The sequence below is a fragment of the Dermacentor silvarum genome, chromosome 7 (genome assembly GCF_013339745.2).
Source record: "Dermacentor silvarum isolate Dsil-2018 chromosome 7, BIME_Dsil_1.4, whole genome shotgun sequence".
NCBI lineage: Eukaryota > Metazoa > Arthropoda > Arachnida > Ixodida > Ixodidae > Dermacentor > Dermacentor silvarum.
In genome coordinates this window covers 54894095-54920791 of record NC_051160.1, presented here as the reverse complement: position 1 = coordinate 54920791, position 26697 = coordinate 54894095, and the positions used below count along the sequence as shown (strand labels likewise).

Below are 26697 nucleotides of genomic sequence, written 5' to 3'. Positions count from 1 at the left end.
ACGTCAATTGTTGACGAGTAGCTGTGTAACATCCGTGGTAGCAGTGTGTAGTATCAGTAACTACATAGTGAAGTGACATGTGATGTGACTTGTGCACGTAAATGTGAAAATGATGAATACATGCTGTAGCGTCTCTTTACGAATACGTAGTAATTCCACACAGACTAGCATATCTAATCACTGCTGTATTTTGGCATTTACTTTGAAACGCATATATCCGTGCAAGCAGCGTTCGGTAAAGTACTCTATTTATACGTGTTATCATCCTTAAACAATCTGCAACAGAAGGTGAACGCTGAAGAGACCATTTGACTCCCTCTCGCAGGTGTGTGATGCGGATCTAAGGATCGTGGCCATAGACCCTCGCATGCCAGGATCATGCCACGATTCCTTCGCCTGGAGGCACTCAGCATTGCGCCACCGCCTGACCTCCTGAATGACGAGAAGTTCTTGCTTAACTCTTTCAGTACGGCGCCATAGGCCATCGGACACAGAGTTCCGATGACTGAATCTCCCGGAAAATTTGAAACCGGCGCGGTACAGACAACTAACGCCATCTGGCGTACTCCTTGAGAACTGCTTTTTCAGTTTCATTTTTGTTGTTTTTTTTTGTAGTTTGCGTGCGGAGGCACCACCGTAAGTGAAATTCAAGCCGAAGGTGGTTTCGAGTTCCGCGAGAATGGCGTCCCGTCAGCTCCACGCGGGACGACAGCTGACTCCTGTAGCAACACTTCGGCCGCTTATGCTATCGATTTTCATGATCCCAGCAGCAGTGATGGCTCTAGTAATGATGTGGAATCGTCAGATTTTAGCTCCGACGAAGACGCTCCAGCTCCAGCGCCTCGGATGTCAACAGGTGCTCGCAGGTAAGTTTAGTTTATGACTTCGCGCTGTATTTATACAAAGGCCTGCTTCATATTTGACGACTGCTTTTTTATTTTTGTGGTTAGGGTCTCAACAACCTACGGCCAGGATGTGTTGCCGAATACACCACGCCGTATAAAGTTCTCGCCCACGAGAGAGCCCGGTGTCGATCTCGGAGCAGTGCTGCGGAGTGACGCGCGCCGATACTCGAGAGCGCTCGATTTCTTTCTCGTTTTTTACTACGGAAGTGGTAAAGACTTTGTGTGACAACACAAATAAGTATGCCTGGATGCATATTTTGGATCGACAGACGTACGCTTGACGGAATGGCTCCTGGGAGGAAGTCACTCCACTAGAGATGCTAAGAATTATTGGCATCATTGTCTACATGGGAGTTTTCGAAGTGCCGCGACTGCACTTATACTGGTGCACAACAGGGATATTCAGTGGCCTTCTCCCACGAAATATTATGCCGAGGGACCGTTTCTTCATGCTGCTGTCATTCCTAAGTGTAGGGGATCCTGAAGACTTGGCGGCTGCAGCATCTGTTGGCAAGACTTGGAGGGTATCCTGGCTTCTCAACCACATAAATCAAAAATCTGCAAACTTGTTTCAACCAGAGCGCGACCTTGCCGTTGACGAACGCATGGTAAAATCTAAAGCCCGATCAGGAATAAGACAGTACAGCCGAGACAAGGTGACGAAATTTGGATATAAATTCTGGGTGCTGGCAGACTCAAGAACTGGATACACCCTTCAATTTTTTGTGTACACTGGCAAGCGTGAGACACCAGGGCCACCTGGCTTAGCCTTTGACGTGGTAAACAAGCTTTGCACAGAGTACCTTGATCAAATATACAAAATTTATATGGATAACTTCTACACTTCCAAAAAACTTTTCGAACACCTCCTCGAGCACAAGACCCTTGCATGCGGGACAACTCGCAAAGATCGTCACTGCTTTCCTAATGAGTTGAAAGACTCTTCATGGGAAAAAAAGGGCACAGCGTGGAGATGTGCGATGGATTCGTGATGGTAACATCCTGTACATGCAATGGAAAGACCAGCGTGCACTAAACTTGATGAGCACGATGCATACAGCGAATGAGCATGTTCCGGCCAAGCGAAGAGAAAAAAGGGGAGGCCAATGGGGTCCGAGAGTCATCAAAAAGCCAGTCCTTGTCCACGAGTACAACACAAGGATGTTAGGAGTAGACAAATCAGACCAAATAATTGGCACGTACAACGTCCCTAGAAAATGCGTACGTTGGTGGAAAACGCTGTTTTTTCACTCTGTGGACATCGCATGCGTGAACAGTTTCATACTCTTCCAGCAGCACCGAAAAGACAACCCAACAGTCCCAGAGCTTTCTTGAAGCACCTACTTTGACCAACTGGCCTTTAGGGAAGAATTGATTCAACAGATATTTGAGTATAATGAAGTTGCACAAGCTCGTGTTCCCATCTCACCCCTGGACCCCGTTCGGCACCAGCCAAAAAGAATGAAAGAGAAATTGCAAGATCTGCTATGAAAAAACAAAAGCACAAAACAGAACAAACGTCTTCTGCTCCACTTGTGTCTTCTGCTCCACTTGTGAAGTATACCTTTGCTTCCTGCCTTCACGTGACTGCTTCGCCGAGTGGCACAGCCGTCAATGACGCTAGATTGACGGGCCCCGAAAAATGCAAAACGTGGTGTACAGGATTGATATATATTGAAATCATAGCTAAGGGTACTAGCAGCAGTTTGTATATTTCAGAATTCTGAAAATAACTTTCTGGCTATATATAGTCACTTATTGCTCTTTGTGTATTCATTCCTGTGCATTGTTTTTGTTTATTTGACAAACAAAATACGAATAATTGTAACCCCCACAGCAATGCCATTTTTTATATGGAAACCAAACCAATAAGCTACGATTTCATGTGTAGCAATTTTAAATGCGTTTAGTTGTTCAAGAGAAAAAAAAATTTTCTGGGCGCATTGTAAATTAGCCATTTTTCTGCAGTAATGAAAGAGTTGATAAGTGTAGCAATGACAGTGCACATTTCCCCTATGTGTTGTGTAGGTTCAATACGAACAAGATTTTTCATATTAATCTACAAATAGGAACTTTATGCCGTGTGGCAAACACACTAGTAGTTAGCAATGTGTTTGTTTACCTTTCATTTATACCCTGCATCAGCCAGGCATTTCTGTGCTGCAATACATTTTTTTCTGTTTGCAGTGGTTCCTATCAAAATTTCGCACAATGAATCATTGACATCTCAAAACATTTTTTGTAAATGCAAGAGATTCGGAGTGGTTCCAGAAATCAAATTTTTCAGTTTGATGAATACTGTGTCGTGTAATCTATCTCATTCATTTGCTGCCTTTGAGACTTATATAAATACACTGAATTTGACAGTATATGTAAACCCACTCTGACCATCGTTTGTGTCAGCCACAGTCATTTGTGCTGTGGGAGGAACCGAGGCTTCCCGATTTGTTCTATCCAGCACACCCTATCCCATGCTGCACTATATTTATTTTTAATCTCCAGAATTTTCAGGAATTGCAGATACCATCATTGGCCCTCTCAAATGGGGATCGTTTACATCACCCGCTCGATGTCCTGCCACAGTTGGTCGGGACATTGTTCTGTCTTTGATGTCTGCCACCTGTTGCGTGTCACGACGTGCGCGTAGCCGATTCCAGCTGGTGATCTTCATTTGGCCACCAGCACTGTGTTCCTGCGGGCCCGTCTTCTGCTTCTATGGAAATAATGCAGTGATTGCTTCCCAAGTCTTTCATGGTGTTTGTCCACGTGACTTAGTGTGTGTTGCACGTAAAAGTAAGGTCCGGCGTCGTGTCGGTGCTGATGCTGTTGCCCTGCCTTGTTGGCGTCGCGGGGTCGGTAACAAGCTGAAGTCCAGCGTATTGTGCCGTTGCCCACAGATGCATGCCTTTGGGGTGATCGTGCTTGTAACTCCCCGGCCGTGTGCACCGTGTTAACCCCCCCCCAATGACCAGCTGTTGCCCCTGGGCGATGTCGATTGCCCGTTTCGAAGAGGACATGAAAACGGTGCTGGCAGTATCTGGGACTGCTATAGACGTTGAGTACGAAGATGCTGTTGCGCGTCTTGCGTGGTGTAATTATTTCTACGAGGACGTTTTCAATGTCTCTGACTTTGGTGTCGCGTTCGGTAGCTATGTGTGCTCGCTTGGCCAGCGAGATGACGTTTGGTTTCTCCACCTTGCCTGTTATAGACTGGTACCCCGCCAGTTTGGCGGGGCCGTTTATTTCTTGCAATATGATGATGTCTGGGTGTTCTGGGATCGTTTTCAGGTATTAAGTGCGCTCGTTTGTTTTCGTAGCTTCTGCAGTTCCACTGCCATATCGTGTTTTTGTTTCGATGGATGTTGGGCCATGTTTATATAACGTTACATGTGTTGCACCACTTCCCTATGCGATTATGTGGCCTACTCCGATACCAGTAGGCCGCAGAAAAAAATTGTTCTTTTTATGTAGGAAGCCAGCTTTTAAATTTCTTTCCCTGAATAAGCCTGTCTTATTTAACTTATCCAACTAGTATTTAAAGTGGAAGAAATGGTTAATTTTCTTTATTTGCAGGTTTTTGTCAGAAAATGTCGTAGAAGCTCATGTGGCTGCTCGTCGACAACATAAAATAAAAAATTTACTTTGAATATTATTTATTTAAAAAATTGAATTCAAACACGCTTAATTCGTGTCGCACTGACACTGTTGTCCCATCAAAGTTGTGTGTATTCCAACACGCAAAAACGCCCCGTAATTCAAATGCGCAAGCATTTCTGACAGTTAATTCAAACATACTACACTCCGACAATGCTCTCAGCAGCACGCCAAATCACGCAGCGGCGCCCCCGACCAGCATTACTCAGACCGTGCCGTAGAGGAAAAACTTAGGATAGACCCCCTTAAGGCAGCGCACGATGAGAAAAAAAATAAACCACGGCGGAAATTTCGCCCTCTCTCAAATGGCAAGGTCGTCATTTTTGCGTTGGATCAGAGCACGCGTGTACATGCCTCCGTCTCAGCCACGCGGAGGCAATGGCAATGAACCCTTCTTTTTTTCTTACCAAACTGCACTTCCTTGCTGCAGCCGCCTGATAAAGGTGGCATTCGCAGCATCAAGTGCCCCTACAGAAAGACGCTGATTCAGCGTCTGCTACTGAACTTCCAGCTCAAACGACCCACCAACGTGGACATGTTCATGGCGCTTGAGATGGTGGCCGCTGCATGGGTTGTGTCGTGTCCAGCTGTGACAGCAAATTGTTTTAAACATGTCGGCTTCACTGCCACTCAGCAGGCATCATGCACAGATCTAGCGCCACCGGAGGAAGATTTGCCCAAAGGCACACTCGATGACAGTGCTGACGGCGCAGTGCCGCCATCGCTGACCAACACATGGGGTGAACTTTGTGCCGTGGCAACAGGTGTTCCAGATGGCCTCAGTGTCAATGAGTTTGTTCGCGTGGATGGAAACGTCGTGCACGAAGAGATGACCGATGAAGCCATCATAAGTAATGTGTGCGAAGCTGACTACGCTGACGGCCGCCAAAAGCCAAGTCAAGAAAAGACGACGAACCCGCGGGATGTGTTTGTTAGCCTTTGACACAATTCGTTCGTTTTCCGGCGAGCACTACAATGACGTGGCAATGGACCACTTCTTGCAGGGCGAATTCTGAGCTGTCAAATTACTGCAAGGCAAGGCTCGGCAAAGTAAGCTTACCGACTTTTGGCAATACATTTTTTGCAAGCCAATTCCCTTTCTTTTCTGTCTCATTCTCGTGCTAACGAAATTCCAGCAAAAGCGAAAATTTTTGCTTTTCCGGGATTTTCAAGGTGGAGAGAAGCAATGTGACAAGAAAGGTGACAAGCAAAATTTTTTGCTTTCTCTGGCAATTTCATTATTGCAGGTTTCGACTGTATGTGAATGACCTCCCCGATGGCATTTCATCGACTGTGCATCAGTTTATCGATGATTGTCGGATATATACTAAGTTGATGGTGCAATGGCATATTATGTAACACACATCACTTTCTCGGTTATTGTGCGATTTTAGGCAAGTTGCCATCTGATGGTACTTTAGCGTGCAACGTGGACAAGCTAAGTTCATGGTGCACTAGCATGGCTTATAAGTATGAATACTTCAAGGAGCAAGCACACAATTCCTTTGCTACCAGGAATACTGTTTCTTTTATATATATTTGAGTGCTCATCTCCCTTATTTGTCATGCAATACTTAGAAGCCTGCCAGCTGGTTCCCTTCGCGATCCTTTGCGTTCCTTTTAACAATGACAGTAAAGCCCAAGCCCCACGAGAGCAATTTTGTGCGTAACAACGGCGAGCAACGAAACGGGCTATCATGCAAACAGACTGCTCGTTCTTGTCACTTGATCGCTCAGTTCTAGAAATATAGAATTCGAACATAGAATTCTATATAGAACATAGAAGCAGTCAGGAAGTGGAAAACTGAACTGCAATACTGGAACTTCGAAGATTTTGCACACCACTATGAAAACGTGCAGCCAAATCCTGTTTTTGTTCCGATGACCCAGTACCTAAGCATTGCGGAAAGCATTGTAATGCTTGAGCATAGCGTTGTAATGCAGTTGTCGACTAAAGGGTGGGTTAAGGAGTTTATTAACAAAGTGTTTCAAGTGCTCGAAAACAAGTTGCCCAGGAAAAATTGCATTTACATTATTTCTGAGCCATCCTCTGGACAAAACGTGTTTTTGACTGTATCACATCGTTCTATTTAAACACAGGGCAAATGGGTAACTTTATTAAAAATACAAGTTTCCCATTCCAAGATTGTGATGCCCGTCGTGTAAAAATGTGGAACGAGCCAAACATTGAACCGGCTTGCTATGAAACGGTCCAGATGTTAGGAGGGGATAAGTTGTCTGTAAACAAAAAGTATGAGGACTACGTGGACATTTACAGGACACCTATTGTTATGTTAACGTACACTGAGGTGTTGACACGAGCACTTGTTTGGACAGATTGATGTCAGTTCTACCGTTGGGAAAGACGACATTTCGCAGGCTAATGTAGCAAAGCCCCATCCTCTTGCATGGAAAGAGCTAGTAATGAAGTATGTGTACAATTTACCAGGCATGATTGAGTATCAATAAAAGCCTTTATTCAGCATCTCTTCGGTGTTGTCTTCTTGAACTTGGAGAACTGAGTAGTCTGTTGCACATTCGCTCTTTCTCTTGTTTTTCTCGCCGAACTTTCTGTGCTTGCTCCATCGCCTCTGCATTGGCATAACTATACCGTTGTGCCACTTCGTCTTGGGCTGTAGGATATTTATTATGCAGTTCAGGAGCTTCGGCCGTGGGATCCACCTGCCGCCCAGCTTCATCGGTGCCGGGGAAGACGCTGTCAAGGTTGATCGATGACTGGCGGGCTTGAGCTGCTTTGACTTCTTGGTTCAACGTGTGCTTGCTTTGGTGGGGTTCCGTCTGTTCCATCTGTTTCGGAACCAGATATAATTCCTTGGATTTAGGTATCTTTCACATAAGCATCTTTTATTCCAGCTGTTGTCTTGCTGTAGTACCATTTAGCTTCGACGTCACTGGGAGTTCCTTTAGCAAAGAGATCTCTATTGAAAGTATGCCGCCAATATAACTGGCCTCCGCTTCAATTTCCTGCTTCAAGTTCATTATATTCTACTCCATACCACCATAGCATCAAGCAGTACGGCCTGTATTGAGCCTGTGGAAACCGTTTGATTGTGACAGCACAGTGTCCTCGGCATATCTCCTGGGCTTATGAGTCGACACAAACTCGTGGTGCACTTCCACATCTAATTCAAGTTCTATTTGGAAAATCCCGCAAACAACAGCAAATAATGGCGTTAGTGACAATGGTGTATTGGTTTGAACTAGCATAATGCCAAAGTTTATCAAAGGTGGTGCATATGGAGCTTGGTTATTTAGTGGGTGTTCCACTGGGGTTAAGCTGCTGGGGTGTTATGAGCCATGCACATATTCTGCGAACGAAATAGAAGTGGCATAGCAGACGAGAAAGAGGACGAGCTGCATCCTGGCCTGCCATCTTTGTTGTTGTGGTGCCACTCGCTGTCACTTGTAAATATTGTATATAAATCCTTTTTGACATCTCCCCAAATGATACCATGACAATGAATTTCTGCAACATCATTTTTCATGCGCGCCGTCAATTTTGTTATAGCGGGATACAACTGAGCGCTGTTTTCCACATTCGAAGTATCAGAATACAATTGTGCCCTTTGCTCTCAGTTGATGTTAGTACTGCTGATTAGATTTTGGATATGCAAGCCTCGCTTATGCAATAGCCTTTGGAAGTTGAACAGTTCCAATAAATGAACTAAAACTAAATCTAAGTGCAAGTGTTTTTTTACCTGTGACTCCCTTTGAAATGGGACTGCCATGGTTGCCCTTACCTTGTGTTAGCAGAATGCCACAGACACACTGACAGATGAATAAATTGAACAATTTCATTGTCGACAGATTTGTTTATTTTTCTTGCTTGTATGTAGGTAAAAATTACAATAAATGAGTGTGCCATTACAAAAAAACCTGTTTGTGGCACTTTTTGAATATACTGCATATTGTGTTTACTTGAAATGCCGAAATTTCTTTTAAAATCCCAGGTGAAATGTTCCTGCAAGAAGCACGGTACTTCACTACTTATAAAAGTTGTAATGACAGAGGATATCGTTATATGGGTTTACACACTAATATCTGTGATCAACCTGCAGTTAACATAAATGTAGGCTGATGATGATATGCGATCCCAAACATTTAGAAACAATATTTCTGTACACTTGATTCGCTGTGAACATGCAACAACCGTTTATACTTAAGAGAGGACGCGGCACTTTGGGACGAAAAACTGGCCAAAAACCTGATTTTCGCTGACCTTATATCTACATTCCCAACTTATTCCCGCATCTGTTTACAAGTTTTCGTAGCCAAATACCACCAACTTCCATCGTTATCCAAGCTTGAAAACAAAAACCAAGCAACAGCTCTTTAAACCGAGAATTTCTGTTCTTTATTACCCGAGAGATGCACACTCGATCAGCGGCCATTTTGGTATTGTTCGAAAGAGTGCGCTATGAGCATTTTTTTTTGTCAGTAAGCAACACCGAGTGTCTTTTCTGGACAAAAGACAAAGCCTCAGAGACGAAGAGCAGCGCTCACTGCCATTGGCTAGCCGATGCGCGTGACCAAAATGGCACTTCCCGGTTGGCTGGGAGCAGCTTTCTGGAGGAATCGGTACTGCCCGGCACCATTTTGGAAGGCTTACATACAGTACGCACTATGTCTTGGCAAAGCGTTGCGTTACCATGCCAGGAATCACGAAGAAGTAGTACTCCGCATGCTTTCGGTCGAAAAAAGCGGTAAGGTCGCGGGAGCAAGCCGGAGCTGTTATCACAGCCCTTGATCGACTCTCGGGAACGAAGCGACGAAGCTCCCTCGGGCAGCGATGACGGCGGCAGCAGCAGTGAAGCTAACTCCAGTCATGCAATGAATTGACACTGAATTGAAGGAACAGTGTGCCCGTGAAAAAGTGACACTCGAGTGGCTTTCGTCGACACCGGCAACAGCACGGAAAATGGAGCCCTTCGAGACTTGCAGCGAGGCCTCAGCACCTGACTTGGAGCACCGCGCCACTCCACATATAATACTGCATCTCGATGTTCTGAACTCGGTCCTCGGCGTTTCACGCAGTCAAGTGCGTTGCGGACCTGCATCAATCATCAGAGAAGGCTAATTCACTTTTTTACGGGCACACTGTTCCTTCAATTCAGTGTCAATTCTTGCATGACTGGAGTTAGCTTCACTGCTGCTGCCGCCGTCATCGCTGCCCGAGGGAGCTTCGTCGCTTCGTTCCCGAGAGTCGATCATAATAATGGCTTGCCGTCAAGCTGTCAGTGAAATGCGAAACATGTGGCGAGATCGCGAATACCTGGACTTCGCCCCGGGTAGACAGCAAGAAAACGTGCAACCCGTTCGAAGTGAACTTTCTTGGCACGAGAGCAATGATGGCCAGTGGCATCGGGAGACGAAAATGAACTACATTTTCGCAGCAATGGGAATTTCTCACTGTGGCATGCACCACAAGACGTACAAACGGCATTTGAAGAATACGTTGGCACCCGCTTCCGCCCGAGCAGCGGATGCCGCTATGAGCGAATGTGCAACGAAAGTCCCAAATCTTTAAGAAGACCTACGTTTCGGCCACAGGGGCAATACTGCCGTTAGCTACGACGGCACGTGGATGACATGAGGCCACTGTTCCCACATCGGCGTTGGCACAGTGATAGAACTATTCAGTGGGTATGTCATCGATTACATGGTTTTATCGAACTTTTGCTTAGGATGCGAGGTGGGCCCAAAGCCTGGTACCGACGGCTACGAAGAATGGAGTGCAAGCCATAAAGGGAAATGCCAGAAAAACACTGAAAGCAAATCTGGCCAAATGGAAGTGGAGGCGGCTCTGATCCTGTTTCAGAGATTATACGAATGCCAGGGCATACACTACACAACTATGTTGTGTGACAGCGACAGAAAAACTTTTTCTGCCATCCAAGAAGCAAGTCTATGGCTACATTGAAGTGAAGAAAGAGAAAAAATGTATGAGGACGCCCTTGCGAAACCTGGTGCAGAAGCACAGGTGTGGGAATAAGCGGGGCCTTGGTGGAATAGACAGGTGGAAGAGCTGATAACAAGGCTGAGCACATACTATGGCCGGGCACTGAAGTCTCATGAAGAGGACGTGGGAGGTATGCAAAGAGTTGTGATGGCCACTTACCGCCACGTCACATCCACGGCTGAATACCTGGACCACAGCTTGTGCTCGGCTGGTGCAAGTTCATGGTGCCGGCATAATGCTGCAAAACCAAAGGGAGAGCCTGACCCAAGACACGCCTACACTCTCGCAAAAGATGTCGTGGAAGCACTGCTGCCTGTTTATACCCGCTTGTCGGAAAGGGCTTTGCTTGAAAGGTGCCAATGAGGCAAAACTCTAATGAGAGCTTGCATTCAGTAATTTGGATTTTGGCCTCAAAAGTAACACGTGCATCGCTCTTTGCAGAGGAAGCAGCTGTAGGAGAAGCAGTACTGCGCTTTAACACCGGAAATCTCCATTCTGCAACAGCAATCTGGGGGGAGATGGACATGTCCGTCACAGGCACTGGCTCCAAGAGAGCACGAGAAAAAGACCACCGCCGCAGCATCAGCTCCAGCAAGAAACGGGCAGCCTCAATGGAACTCGGGAAACTGGTAAAGAAGAAACATGAAACCAGGATGCACCCAGACTACGCTTCTGGTGCATTTTGATGAAGTCTAGTTCTTTTCCTGCCGTAAAGATGTGCTGAAACATTTTTCCTCGATCTCTCAAAACAACAATTTTAATGTCCTACCTGTTTACGGGAGTGATAGCTTTTGTTCTACTTGGGCTATCCTTATTTCTTTTTTCCGAGTATGATAAATAGATGTGGTGTGTCGAGAAGTAACTTTATTATATTACTTTTTTTTAGGAAATTTTCTACATTAACCTTTCGTTCTATTATCGATGTGGGCATTTTCTATGACCAAGTTATACAACCTATAGCTTCGCTTCCAAATGGCCTAAAACAACGGCTTATAGCTTACGACACACTATGAACATTTAGAATCGATTCTGTGTGCTGTACTTTACCATGCAAGTTGCTGTTAATTAGCCAATTAGATTTTAAACAAAAAGCATCCTGTATTAGATATCATGAAAATATACAGTAAAACCTCAATAATTTGAACTCGGCTAATTCGAAATTTCGGTTAATTTGAAGAATTTGAGCGGTCCCATCATTTTCGATGCAAATTCTACTGGATAATTTGAATGGGCCGCGCGGCTCTATTCGGGTAATTCAAAGTTTCCAGCTGGCAGCAACGTGCGGCTGTTAGGTTAGGGCACTCCGTACAGTCGCCAACCGATTTTCCGAGGTCGTGGGGACTGAAAAATGGTCCGAAAAGCTCGTTCGGCCGGAAAAAAAAAAAGTATTAGGCCCCTTAGTGTGGCTTTAAAAAATCTCTAATAATGCCCTGCCTCATACTACGCTTGGAGGGGATCGACTTGCTTGTATTTGTGCAGCAGTGACATCTCCATGTACAGTCGACACGAACGTCACCGCGTTGGCGATCTCCGCCAACGGAGTTGACCATAGAGATCGAAGAAGCGAGCTTCGCACCGCGTGGCTCTCGCGAAGGCACAGGAGGTAGCGCCAATCACCGAGACATGGGTCTCCGAGACACCTGCTCAGTGTACATGCCACGTTTAAAATAGCAACCGAAACTTTAGAGAAAAAAAATCTTACTAACTGAATTAACAAGCGTGGTGTCAGCGCGCACAAGCAAACATGAATAGATCACACTCGATGACCGCAGACAACCACTGTCAAAACGCTGGCGACAACGAGCGTGGCCGCCGCAGCGAGCGAAGGTTCGTACGCTCTATCGCTTCAACGGAAACTGAGCGGCGAAAGCACAGCGCATACAAAGGTAGGAGCCGTGTTGCAGATCGCTTTCAAGATATGGTGCGCCCGACCGCTCAGCGCCACGCAATGTTGCTCACAGAGCAGAAGCCACAACCCCTCCCTCCCTCCCGCCTTCCTCCTTTCGCGTGGGAGATTGCGTCGCCCGGTTGCAAGATACGCATTTGGTGCAGCAGCATAGCGTCGCCCCCCCTCCCTCCCATACCACCACGGACTTTGGCGCGATGGAGGAAGTCGCGTTTGCACTACGCCGTGCGTTTGCTCTCCGTGAAAGCGTGTCCCCCGTGCGTTTTCACTCGCACATATGGCGCGCCGACGGTTTTATCGCCCTTGGACTTTATACAGAACCTCGTGACAGCGGCGGCAGAAATCCGCTTGAAGTGTCCATATAACTGCTATCGCAATAAAAAAAACATCCCACAATAAATGGTTATCACGACAGTGTTGACCGCATATACTAGAAAGAAAAAAGAAAAAGTGCAGTACTCTGGAACGTTTTGTCATCCAAGGAAGAGCAGGCATGGCGGCGTCCGAGACTGGAGGATGGCGCGATCTCTTTATTGATATCGTGCGCCTCCTAATCTTGGAGGCTATAGAGCGAGCCACTGGAATCCAAGCCAGTGCAAAATCCAACATGGCGTCCTCCAAGATTGGATAGCGTGGCTCGGAACGAGCGATTTAGTCCGGAAAATCGAACTTTGGGGTCTCAATTCGTCCGAAAAATTGAGTGCGAAAATGCATGAACTCAATGGCAACCCTGACGGTGCATTTTTTAAAGCCGGAATATCCAGCAAGTCCAAATTTTTGGAGTCATGCACAGGCACGCCCGCTTTAGCGGCAGTTATAGATTCCGCGAACATCGTCCGCAACTTTGTTGTGTGCAGTGCGGGTATTATATGCTACGTGTTGTGAGGCAGCTGGAGAGCATGCACTTAGGGCGGCAAACTACCGCACCAAGTAATCCCGCATCAGTGATTACTTCTAGTAATCTTTCTTGGACATGGAAAATAAAGGTGATTTCTTTTTGCGGCAAGTTCTTGGTTGCTTTCTTTTTTTTATTCATTTCAGTTAATTCGAATATCCGATTAATTCAAGAATTTTCATAGTCCGGCGGCCTTCGAATTATCGAGGCTTTACTATATACCCTAAAAAAATAATTGCATTTTTGGAATCAGCTGGTAAGAACACATAACTGCAAATTTCATCTAAATTGGCTAAAGCTAAAAAAAAATATTAAGTGTGCCATCCCCCCTAAAACAGACCGGAAGACGAACAAATTGCAAAAAAGTCAGGTTTTTCAATTTTGTTGTGATCGCATTTAATACATCATTCTGCACCTGCTCGCAACAATGTATCGCTGAAAAACGCATAGTTTAGCTAAAAAGTAATACTTATGAGAACGCGCGAGTTTCATTCTCGAGAAACGCCCCGGAGTAGGCGATTTTGTGCCGTACGCAACGTCGCAGCTATTCACCGGAGCGCGGCCATATTGGTCTCCTTCGAAAGTGCACCCTTCGGGCTTTCTTTCCCGCAAAGTGCGAGCATTCAAGTCTACGCGGCGGAGGGCTGTCAAACAAACAAAAAAGACAAAATCTTGCTATCTGATTGGCCCGCAGCCAACATGTGATGAAACGGCGGCTTGTCATTGGCTGTTGGCCGTTTCGGTGGCGCCTGGCACAAACAAGGCTGCCGCCATCTTGTCATATACCGTCGTCCGAACCAACACCTCCTATGAAGACTATGCCTGGAACGTCGTTCTTTTTCCCATAGAGAGCTCCCTGCCGCTAGTTGTGACCAGGCGCCGCGCGAGAGCGCTCGCCTTCGTACCGCCTGGTCACGTGACGCCATCGGCGCAGCCAATGGCGTAGCCCGGGAGCAGCCGGCCGCCGGCGGAGAGCACGAGCTCCCGCCGGCGTAGGTTTCCACGTCGCCGACGCCGCGCTGAAACCTACCTGTAGCTCTGCAGCAAAATTTTGTACTAAAACAGCGACAATTAGACCCCTAAGGTGACTCACATGAAGTATTTATCCAGGCACATAAGCACAGCACTGTTTTGTGTGTAATTACTGATTTTGTGTGTAAAAACATCGATTTAGGTGCTGTTTTGCCTTCTGCTTTCATTCACCAGCGTCGCTTTCATAGCCTATCCCATCTGGCCCCACAATGACTTCTCACGAGCTGCGTCACTGCATCGACCGTATGGTCGGCGGCGTTCGCCGGCTCTTGGTTGCATGGAGTGTGGTGCGAGGAATTGGCGGCGGCGCTTCGCGCTGGATTTTTCGTCACGTGAAATTCGTCGCTAAAGTTCGCTGCATGGAGGTTGGCCTTAAAGCCTGAAGGGGAAGAATGCGGCATATGCAGCTTCCCGCACAACGGGATAAGCTGAAATTTTTGGCACGCGGGATTAGCCTATTAGCAAGGAAGATGAGCTCACTGTGCATCTATTGACAATATAAATTGCGTTGGGAAAAATATGAGTGTTATATTTATGTTTCTGGTAGAAATGAACCTAACTGTTTGTGCGTAAGCGTGCACGTGTTTTGTGCTGCTCCGCTTACTAACGCGCCAGAAAATAACTCGATTATTGGCACGACTCAGCTTGAGGTGAAGACGAAAGGAAGGCGCAGATGTGAACACATATAAACGGCGTATCTTAATTGAGGATAAGGTGAACGAAACACAAAAACAACAAAATAATGAGGTACACATGATGACCGCGAGAATCAAACTCCACAGTCCAAAAATTGTTCTTGGAATGGTTCAGTGCTAGCTTCGCATTGTTCACATGTATCGCATACGCTGTTGATAACAACAGCACGTGCCATGTGGTTCATCCCAAGACCTGACGAGGATTGCACGAACTTTTGTGCAGAAGGAGTCGGTGCTATATGGTACGATGCCTCCTAGTACTGCGGGGCTACGAACACCTACAGTTTCAAGACTTTTCTTGACTGGGGCTTTTTCTGAAGGAACTTCACAGTAGCGTTCGTATCGGTTTTCCCTTGCGCATAGTGTGAAAAAAGTGGCTTGATGAGCTTTCGCGCAATGAGCTCCAGCAGAACCTTGCGGTGGTCCGAATCAGTGTTGCCGCATCTGAACACGGGCCGGCTCATGAGCTCTTGTACCAACCTCTGCACGCATAGTTCAAGAGGCTTCTTCACTGACCGTCGTTGCGAGAGTACGCAGTCAACAAATCTCAGCAAGCCTACAAGAACTTTGACAAGTTCCTGCGTAGGATAGTAAAGGCCGCCGCGATCTTGGTGCGTTATGAGGCCATGATTTGGAGCACTGCTATTTGGTGCCTGAAGCGATGCGATGCACTCAGCACAGGCAATGCGCTCGCTTACACTGCGAACAACAAAACCTCCAATCATTGCCAGGCTGGCAACATCGGGGTTTGATAGAATTGGCCTGTCTGACAGCAAGTGCTCCCTTAGACGCATTGCTGCTGTGTTCAAAATATGGTCTGCGGTGGGTTGCTCGTACAGCGCGCCTGCTGAATTAGGAGAAGCTGCGTTGATGTGAATGTTGCCGAACTGTGTACATTACTGCCACTGGAAGCGGCTATGAGCATTTTCTCGATACCGCATATTGTGCTCCCGACGTCCAAGGCATCGTCACATCCTGCACTCCGCCTCAAGAATCCGAACATGGCTTCTATGGGGTCATTCAACATTTTGTGAGTCGGAACAAATTTAAATTTCTTATCAGTCAGCAGGTGTCGTATGCAGGCAACATTTGATTGTGTTATGAAGAGTTGGGCGTGGCACTGTTCCCTGCTGAAGAAATTTTCTGCTTTGCTTGCATCCCTCAGATCTTCTACATAAGCAATGAAAGCGTGTTCCAGCCAATCGAGCCTTGCGTCGTCAACATCAGTGAATGGGCGGCAATCAATATTTTTGCAATGAACGTACTGCTGACAGTTGCTGACATCCATTAAAGTAATCCATCTTTACATCACTTCCAGGAAGTGGATCGTAGCACCTGCCGATGCGAATTCTACATCTGAAGTGTGTCCTGCCTGTTCTTTCAAATATTTTAAGGCTCCAACTACTGCGGCTGACAGCAACTGCACCGGCTAGTTTAGCGCTCATCTTAATGTTTGAAGGGTAGAGGTGCTTTCTAGTGAGGAATCTGATTGGTTTTACTGTTGAGTTCTGCATTTTGTAGTTCTTCTTTAGGTACACTGATGATATTTGTTTTTTTTCCCACCGATTTCTTTTGTCAGAAACTTAGATCTAACATTTTTGATTAAATGGCTCTGATAAAAAGCAAAAAAGATGTCCTTCATGACATCTGCGGGGTGCGGAGCGCATATGTGCAGCGCTCCATCACACAGAACTTCCATCACTGTCACGTTAATCTTGTGATTGTCCGTGACAACACGGACAACATCGAAGCCGATCTCTGTAACTGCTCCCCTGTGCAACCCTTCATGAAAAAATACCCTACATGTATTTTGTATCGCCCATGGAGGCCGCATAGCAAAAAGCACAGGGCAGAGTTTGCCAGGCGCTCATTCTGAGAGCTTTCAACAAGGTGTTGCAGCTCAGCGCCCGTGTCGACGTCGCCAATGAATGCGTCCCGTTGTTTGTGATACTGCAACTTCTGGTGTATTCTCATTTCATCTATTATAACCAAACAAACTTTTGCTTGAGGCGTTTCAAGGGCCAACACTTCTGTTTCAAGGTGGCAACGAACTAGCGAGTAAACCCTACTTCTGAAACCACGCCTATGTAACTTTGGATGGTCTTATAGCAGGGCAACCTCAGCAGGTCTTCCGAGCGCAAATACTCATACGCCTTCGTTGACAGATTTCGGAGTATGATGCTGTGCCTCAGCGTGGTTTCTGACCACTGCGGCCTTTTCTTTTTGTAATTCTTGACCTGGTCAACAATTAGGCGTGCCTTTAAATTCCCCTTCTCAGCGTCGGATGTTACTTCTATAAGTGCACTAACGTGCGCGGCTTCTTTTAGCTTCACTAGTTCTTGTGTGAACGAATCCACTGTCTTACTCAATCTCTCATTTTTTGCTTTCAGCGCCCGCTCTCGCGCCATCGCTTGCGGAGGATGAAGTACGTCGAGGAATAGAGCATTAATGGTGCCTGTGTCTTGATCGAACATTTAGCATGCACCATTCCCGTTCGTGTTGCATTGAACGTACCGGGACTCTCGGCTGTTAGATCCATTTCCACTTGCTGAAGTTGGACGAGATCGTTTGTTGGCTCGCTTCCTGCAGTGTTGCTGTCGTCACTGTGTTTATGCTCTAGAGACTTGGCTGGCCCTTCATTTACACGTTCTAGTTGTCCGCACGACAACGAAGCGCTTGAGGGAATACGCTTACGCTTTTGCGTTGTGCCTTGAGTCGTGAACACAGTTGCCACTGGTGTGCTTGCGGACATATTTGCCGTTATGTTTTCGGGTTGTGGAAGGCACGGAACCAGTTCGCCGGGTACAGTTGGCACTGTCGTGCTCACGGACACACTGGCCCGCTGTCGTGCTCTCGACGATTCGGGCAAGGCTCGGCACCAGTTCGCCGATCACACTAGGCACTGCACCAGGCTTGAGTAACCGCCTCGTGAAGTCTTTCTTGAAGTCAGTGGTAAGAAAGTGCCGGCTGCATACAGAGCGCTTCTTTATTGCGGTGCTGGGAAAGACGTCTCTTAATATTGCGTGCAGCCACTTCTCACGCAAGGAGATATCGGCTGGCACTTCGGGAAATGACAACCCCAATTGCTTCCGTCGGCAACTCGAAGAGCAGCCTGGTACACAATAGCACCGCATTACTGTTCAAATGAAATGAAACACTGGCTCTGCAATAACAGACGGCGAAAAACATCACGCAAACCAACACAAAGATGGTGCGCTAAGCCAACAGCTCCTGCTAAGCAGACGAAATTTCCGCCATTCGTGTGAAGCTTTGTTTCCCGTAAAAAATGAGTTTAAAGAAAGTGGACTTTATGTATCGCTGTTGTGAGATAACAAATTCCTAAATGAAATAAACAACTTGAGTGTTGTCTGCATATAGCAGCGGGGACAACGCGCGGTTGGCAAGGTGTCGTCTGCTCACGAAAAGCCAGCTGCTCGGCTCCCAGGCGCCGCGCGCCGGCATGTTTAGAAGGATCGCCTGTCAGAGGCGCTCGCCTTCGTACCAGTGGGGGAGAGAAAAATCCGAGGGTTCGGCAGCGAGTTCGCGGCTCACGTTCCAGGCATAGTCGTTATAGGAGGCGTCCGAACACCGTTGAACGCTATGCCTAACGACTATCGGAAATTCTGCACCATTAACAAGTTCAGCAAAAAGCGACGAAAATGTGCCGCGAAACGAAAATGTGTATCACAGCCATCGATGGAGACGATAGCGAGTGTCGGAACAGCAGAGCTCGACATTGCAGAGCAGAGCTCAACATCGACGGAATGCGTGCCGACAACCGATGCCCTGGACGTTGCCCCGACGGTCTCGATAGCGGACTCGCAGGACGACGGAGCCGTGCCAGCCGTGCGACCCGACCGCACTTCATTGATGGAGACGATAGCAAGCGTCGCAACAGCAGCAGGGAGCTTGACATAGAAGGAATACGTGCTGGAAATCGACGTGTTGGACGTTGTCCCGGCAGTTGCGATAGCGGCCGCGCAGGCCGACAGACGGAGCCGGGCCAGCCGTCCAGCACGAGCGCATAAGGTGCTATTCCACTTTTTTGACAAGTGCAGATATTGCAGTCCAAAAGCAGCAAGCTCAGCAGAGAATCTCTGAACTTGCGTCGGTTTCAGCGACGGAAAGAAAAACGAAGTGCCTCGCGAGTGAGTGCAGTGCCCCAAGTTCGCCCACGACGTATACGATTCTAGACCTGGACGTTGTGAACAGTTTGTTAGAAGTTGCTGTTTGCCGGGTGTGCTCCGGAAACCTGACTATAGAAAGGGACACGCGTGAGTACAGCATAGCCATGAAACTGGAAGTGCTGTGCAGCAATTGCGGCGAACTTCGTTGGCAGTAGAGCTCGTGACGAGTTGCCGGTTCGGCGAATTGCAACCCATTTGAGATAAATCTTGCAGCACATGCTGTGCAGAGCTCCGGAAACGGGCAGACTGCCCTAAATGACATTTTTTCCGCAATAGGAGTTTCCCACCGAGGTATGCACAAGAAGACATACCAGAATTATTTGAAGAGCAAGCTGAACCCAGCAGCAACCAGAGCATGCACCGATAACTTGAAAAAGTGTGCCGCTACAGCAAGAGCTTTATAAAGAGCACCAATTTTGGAAACCCAGGCAACATTGCCGTTTGTTTTGACGGCACATGGCACACCAGAGGCCACACTTCTCACATTGGGGTGGCCACTGTAATTGAGCTGTTCTCGGGGTATGTGCTGGAATTATGTGGTCCTCTGAAATTTCTGCCTCGGCTGTGAGTGTGGACCAAAACCAGACAGCCCAGGTTATGCAGAATTGAAGGCAACACAATCATGCCAAAAGAACACAAGCTGTAAGGCAGGCCAAATAGAAGTTGAGGCAGCAAAGGTACTCTTTCAGCGTTCTCTCTCACTCAGATATACCACCGAGCTGCTCTGTGATGGGGACAGCAGATCGTTTAACGCCATTAAGGAAGCCAAAGTTTATGGCTTTATTCCAGTAATAAAAGAAGACTGCACAAATCACATACAGAAGCTTATAGGCACTGCACTTCATAACCTTGTGCACAAGCACAAGTCTGATGAACATGGCCACCAGCGCATTAGTGGCAAAGGATGACTGACCGGAGACCTGATTACAAAGATCTCCAGCTATTATGGATGGGCAATTAAGTCTTTTGCTGGAGACATCGATAAAATGCACAATGCAGTATGGGCCACATTCTATCACATTACATAGACCGATGAGCGGCCCAATCACAGCTTCTGCCCGCATGGTCTTACGTCATGGTGCAAGTATAACTCGGCCATGGCAAAGAATAAGCCACCACCAAAAAGCAGGTACAACTTGCCAGAAGCGGTCAGCAGTGCACTGCGTCCAATCTTTGAATGTCTGGCTGACAAGAAGCTGCTACAATGGTGCATGCGAGGGCAGACGCAGAATACCAATGAGGCACTGCACTCTGTGATTTGGAGCCTTGCTCCTAAGACAAAAATGCATCTTTGTTTGCAGATGAGGCAGCAGTTGGAGAGGCGGTGATTCACTTCAACCTTGGCACCCATGAGGCCAGCTCGTGCAAAATTGAAATAGTTGCAGTTAGAACAGACTTCTCAGGGTAGTAAGGGCGCCACAGAAAAGGATTGACGTCGCACTGTTGATGCAGAGAGAAAGCGGATGTCTTCAGCAGCTTTTCAAGCAGCTGCGAAACGGAGGCAGCGAGGAAAGCCCCATTCAGATTACTCCCCTGGAGCCTTCTGAGCCATTGGCTACCACAATTTCATGCATACAGGCGAATAAAATGCTTTTTTTCACATGGTGATTAGTTTTTTCCACTTTCCTCAAAACACTTTTTTTGTTGGTCATCGGCAATTTTCAGGGAGGCATAGTTGCTCTTATAATCATCCAATTTTAATAATTATTCTTTTAGCTGATAGCTTGGCCCTCAGGGAGTGCAGTAAGTCTATAATACCACATTTCTTTACCTTGAAACATATTCAAATATTCTAGAAGACAAAAAAGAAAGATCACAAGTCAAGTTCCAACTTAGAACTTTTGTAACTTTGGATAGAATAGACGTAGAAATATGAAACAATGCTTATTGCACTCCTTGGGCATTCAGGAATACATTCACATAAATTTTAGCTTTCTTACTGTAAAATATTTTCTGCCAGTCATCCCTAAACGTTGAAACAGGAAATCTTGTGTAAAATATTTTTCTCATTATGTAGGGGAAAAACTAATTGCATATTTCCATCAAGCACATTAAATTACATATTACCTGTAAATTTAACTCCTTTAATATCAATATTATTATTAGCATTGCTCGGGGCCCAGATCCCCCCCTTAAAGGATGCAATCATTCACAGGAAGGGATGCAACTGGCTGACTTCACTGCACGATTTTGATCTGCTCTTTTTTAATGTGTCGTGTTCTACTGTTTCACCTACATAAGAAAAGGCTGTATGCCTGCTTTTCGCATTGTTGCCCGAGTTTAACACGTTGCGGGAGGGTGCGTTGTCAATGTGCCACTATAACAAGCCAATCATGTGATGTAACGGTATAGGTAATTACTGTTCAAAGCATGGGTTAATACAGATGCAGTAAGGATACAAAGTCCGCAACATATTCCAGGTTTATTGTTTCTGTGCAAAAAAAAAAGCTATTCCCCCTCAGAGAAGAGATACAACTTAATGTACATGAAATATTCGAAAACAAATTGACGACGCTTTTTATTCAAGCCACGGAGTTAGATATGCTATCGTAGAAAATTCATTACGATAGCCTGCACAATTGGCATGTTAAATTTAATAACCAGGTGAGGCAAGATAACCTTTCAAGATACATGAGGATTAACGCACAGCACGAAAAGAATGCAATTAAACACTTGTGCCTTCACCGCAACGTTGAACCTTCCGGTACTTTGCTGTCTTGTCATAAGCCCTTGCCGATGCTGCAATTATTTAAACTCCTCCGCGCACGCGATTTTTGTATGCTACTCAACAATTAAGAAAATTCTGACCACAAAAGGCCATTTCGTCTCGTGGGGATCAAACACCTCGTAGTATTGGCGACTCGCAAAGTAAGTACGTATTAGATCCATAGCATCCGAAGCAAACATGAAAATGCACTTCATTTGCTACGTAGCACGTCAATGAACACATAGAAATGGGAGAATAGCATCTCCCTTTGAGTGTCGGTGCTACATACCGGTTTCGGTAATCCACGTCTCTGCGTATTGCAACATGTTGGGAGACACCACTCAGCAAAATATCCCACGAAATAGCTCTCGGCACAATTTCGACCCAAAATTACAGCGATTGCTGCAACAAACAGGTTAGTCACAGTAGGAAAGGGAGGGGGGGGGGGGGTCGGCACAGACTGATTTCCATTGCATGCGACGGAAATCGTACTTCCGGTGCGATGAAAGTCCCATCATATGAGACAGGCTTCACAGTGCGGATAGAGGGTGCTGTGCGCAGTGTGTGTGATCAGACATGGAGTATGCTTCTATATGCATGGAGCCAGTTGTGAATTGTAAATATGTAATAAAAATCGATGAGTTTCCTTCAACCTCTTCTTCTCAATCTCACCAGCAAGCAACTCTCGGTGTAGAGACAGACCATTGCGTGGGTTTGCTTAGTCAGCATAGTGTGATGCCCCTGTATAGTGCACGCCATGTTTTAGGCTCACCAGTGGTGTAGGCAAGTGACTCTGTGTGACGCCCGAGTCCCAACTCCAAACGCCAGATCAAGATCCCAACAGGAGGCAGGGCAAGCCTGCGGTAAGAACAGTCTGAGCATTATCACAGTGGCTTTTCTGCCAGGTCCTGAGCAAGCACGATTACGCTCAGCCTGTTCTTACCACATGGCTGTCGTCAGTGTTCCCTGGTCATGGGTTTGCCGTCAGCTACTCCAACATCAAACCTTTAACCTCTACTTGGACTGTAATGACACAGCGATGGGCATCGAGATTAAGTGCACTTGCTCAACACATGTGCAAGAATAAGATTCTAGTCTCACCTAAAAATTATAGCACGGCCGTTCGATTGCAAGACTGCACGGAACCAAAGTTGGGGGTTCGATTATTATGTGGGGCAAAGCAAAAATCCAATTTTCAAGAGCAAAGTTGGGGATGCGTTCATTACACGAGTAAATACAGTATTTATTTTTTCTTGGTGTAATTTGAACACACCATGTTTGTGCACACAGTGCTACCAGAGTATCTAAAACAAGCCGAGCCATTTTCGTTAACTTTTCATTCATGTGGAGTTTCCTAAAATTTGAAGATTGTGTGGCGTCAGCCAGCTGTACACCCGGTCTCAATTATGCTTGTATGCTGTACGGTGTGACGAGGTTGGGCTTTGTGAAATAAGAGCTGCTGTTTATCGAAACACTTGAATTTCTGTGGCGACATTAGGAGGAGTGTTTCCTTCATTTCAGCATCGAAACCGGCTTGTCATCATTTTTTAAGCCAGGAAAAAAATATTAGAGCTGTTCACACAGTCTTCAGATTTAGAGGACCTGTCAGTGAATGAGGAAGAAACTTCTCGTATACTTTGATACCATGCACCTTAGTGTCACAGCATATTTTGCTGCAAAAAAAAAAACTATTTGACTACCCTAAAAACTATGGATGTTCCCGCAGGCTGGAAAGTTTTAGGGTGGTTGTATGTAGCTCTGGTCATGATGCGGGCTGTGTGTGTCCATGCGTTATTTTCACAAAGCCTGTTGGCTCTCTTGAGCAAGAGGCAAAGAAATCTTTGCCCCCTAGTGTCCACCAATGAGCTTTGTAGGAAAGCAGACGCTTGAATCATTTTGCTGGCATGGTATTGAAATTCTGATAGGTGAACGACAGTCAAAACACTGTGAACAGGACGCAAGGCCACAAACCTGGTGTGCATGTGCAGAAAATTACTGTGGGCGTGGTTAGACGTTGCAGCATGTACTGAAATCCATGCACTTCGCTGTTTGTGTTTCATACCATCACCATAATACACCCTTTGTCAAACGTACACAAGCTATATTCCCTGCAACCTGCAGGCTAACTACAGTCTATTTAAGGATGTTCCTGCGGTATGCTGCCAGTTCCAAGTGCTTGTGGAATGGAAAGAATTATCGTACTCACCATCCAGACATCTGGGGTGCCAGGAGCGCCATGGGAGCCGCAGCAGAGAGCTGAGTGACGTATACAGTGAAGGCACAGAGTAGCCCATTTACTTTTGACGAACATTGTACCTGCACCCAATTCCAAGAATATGTGCCTCAATTTCACTTTTTGCACCCGGATTTCTCAAGTGTATGCCACTTATCAGCATTTTATCGTGCCAACTGTGCATGTCTTTTATCAGAAATGGATCATCACTGACTGATGCAGCTGTCCTACTGATGGGAGACTGCTCAGAAAATGCAAAATACTAGCCCCTTGGACACTCTACGATTTAATACCACTTAGATTGCTTGAACTGTTTCTCTTTTTTTTTATCACACTTAGATTCACTTTGCAACTTTTTTTTTAATGAAAAGTTCTTGTATTCACTTAAGCATCAACACCACCTCCGTACCTGAAGTCAGCAGCGAACCTAGCCGCTACCACCGACGACAAGTCCTCCCACCTGTGCACTGTCACCGACTGTGGTTCTCGAAGATCAAAGCACAAGACTCGTGTGTCGAAGGGAGGTATAGAAGAAGAAACCATTACCTATACTCAAGCGTTCGCTCCTTCAAATTGACATTTTCAAGTCTCTTTACTGAACACAGCTGTTGCAATAATATATACAACTTGCAAGCCAACTTCATTTTTCTGTTCACATTTACACATGCGACACTAAATTTGTAATTAGGACTTCACTGCGCGATTTCCCACCCTTGTCAGATCAGACGAGCCTTGGCTGACTGACGAGGTGTGCGTCAGCATATTTCAGCCCTATCACCTCTGGCAGTCGTGACCCAAATTTCTGCATGCACCGAGGGCTGCAGCAATTTCAGCTATTTTAGTAAACGCTCTGCCATTTTCTAGTTACCAAGCACAGGGTCGATTATAATTTACAAGTGTGATATATGAAATAAGAATGTAAGACTGGGCGTGTTGGTTGAGCATAATCTGAAGAGCGAGGTGCGAAGCACGACGACGGACAGAGTGGGAGAAAACACACAACACACGGGCGCCACTTCCAACATAGATTATTCAGAAAGAAAGTGGGTGGTTAATCATTAATAAAAAAATAAGTGGCTTAGGTTAATCATTGAAGCCAGGAGAGTCATCGAAGCAGGCGAGTGATGTGTCAACGTGGCTTCGGTTTCACTGTCAGCAAACGAGTTGTCAGCAACAACCCGAATGCGACTGCGCATTGATAAAACTGTGACAGCGCTTTGAGCTTTTATACGGTGCTTCTTTTTCCGAATAAACTATGTTGGAAGTGGCGCCCGTGTGTGTGGTGCGTTTTCTCCCACTCTGTCCGTCGTCGTCTTCGCGCCTCGCTCTTCACTGAAGAATATGCGATATATGCTGGCGACTGCATCGAGTTCGCGCCGTGCCACGATTCGCCGTGCTTGAAGGCACAGGACAATAAAGCCACCGGTGGAGGCTTGCGCTAAAAGGCCCACATCTCACGATAAATGCGTAACGCACAGAGCAACAAACCAAGAGCGGAACGTACCATTTATCGTCGTCGTCGAGCACGCCGTCGACAAAACAGCGCGGCATTTACAGGAGTGGCCGGTACCGCAGCGACTTCACCCATGTCGGCAAGGTGTGGCCTTCCAGCGAAGTAGCAGCCGGATAAACTGGAAGCACGTGCGGCTATCACCCCTGCCATCATCGTTCAGGTACACAGTAAGTTTCTGGCAACTTTATCGTTTGTTATTGCTGGCGGAACGTTTCATCAAACTATATAGAGTAGACGCCGACGCGACCAGCGCGTCTCACGCTCCAGCTATAAGCGATAAATCATGCCTGCCAAAGAACAACACTTGTCCGCAAGAAAGCATCAGATGAAAGCGTACGAAGTTTATCGCACGTGTTGATGCTCACGCAGACCACCGCTAGAGTGTACACTCTACCACCGCTCTCCTTTTTGAAGCTGCCATCGCTTTGATGGCTTTTTGTGGCGCAGGGTTGCTGGATTTACCTTTGAATTTGCGTCACCACATGGAGGAATGAAAAAACACACCAAAACACGTAAGCTGTAGTAAAAAATATGCTCAAGTAAACTACTTTCCTGTAAATACTTGTGGTCTGATTTTTTTTCTCATTATTTCATACTCATTGGGCTCTAACAGAGTAATTCCGTATGGAGACCATACTTACTTGGTTACTTAGCGCCGTTGCGCATCGGCGGCCAACTCAGTGGCGATATTACCATCACGGCGGCACATTTAAACTATCCATGGCGTCAGTATTTCGATATCAGTTTCAAGAAAACGTATTTGACATAGTCGCTCGCGAAAGTAACAAACCCCCACAGAAAATTTCAAAACGCGAGTGGACATTACTTGACAGAACAGCTATTAGGAACAAACATACGAGTGATGAAAGGTGGCGACGTACCGGCGAGTTGGTGTTCAATGACATCGTTGACATTTGTGAAACTCAGAATGAGTAAAGGAAGACAAGAAAAACGAAAAGAAACAGCTATACGTACTAGTTGCGAAAAGAG

At 46.3% G+C, this 26697-nt stretch overlaps 1 long non-coding RNA gene across 1 annotated transcript; it reads right to left on the bottom strand.

Annotated features, from left to right (window-relative positions):
- Positions 1–9807: 9807 nt before the first annotated feature.
- On the bottom strand, positions 9808–26078 carry LOC119458046 (uncharacterized). The gene is made up of 3 exons (XR_005193411.2): positions 25699–26078; positions 24168–24277; positions 9808–10777 (listed from the first exon to the last, which is right to left on the bottom strand). It is a non-coding gene; the product is annotated as an uncharacterized LOC119458046 (long non-coding RNA).
- Between the last annotated feature and the right edge of the window lie 619 nt (positions 26079–26697).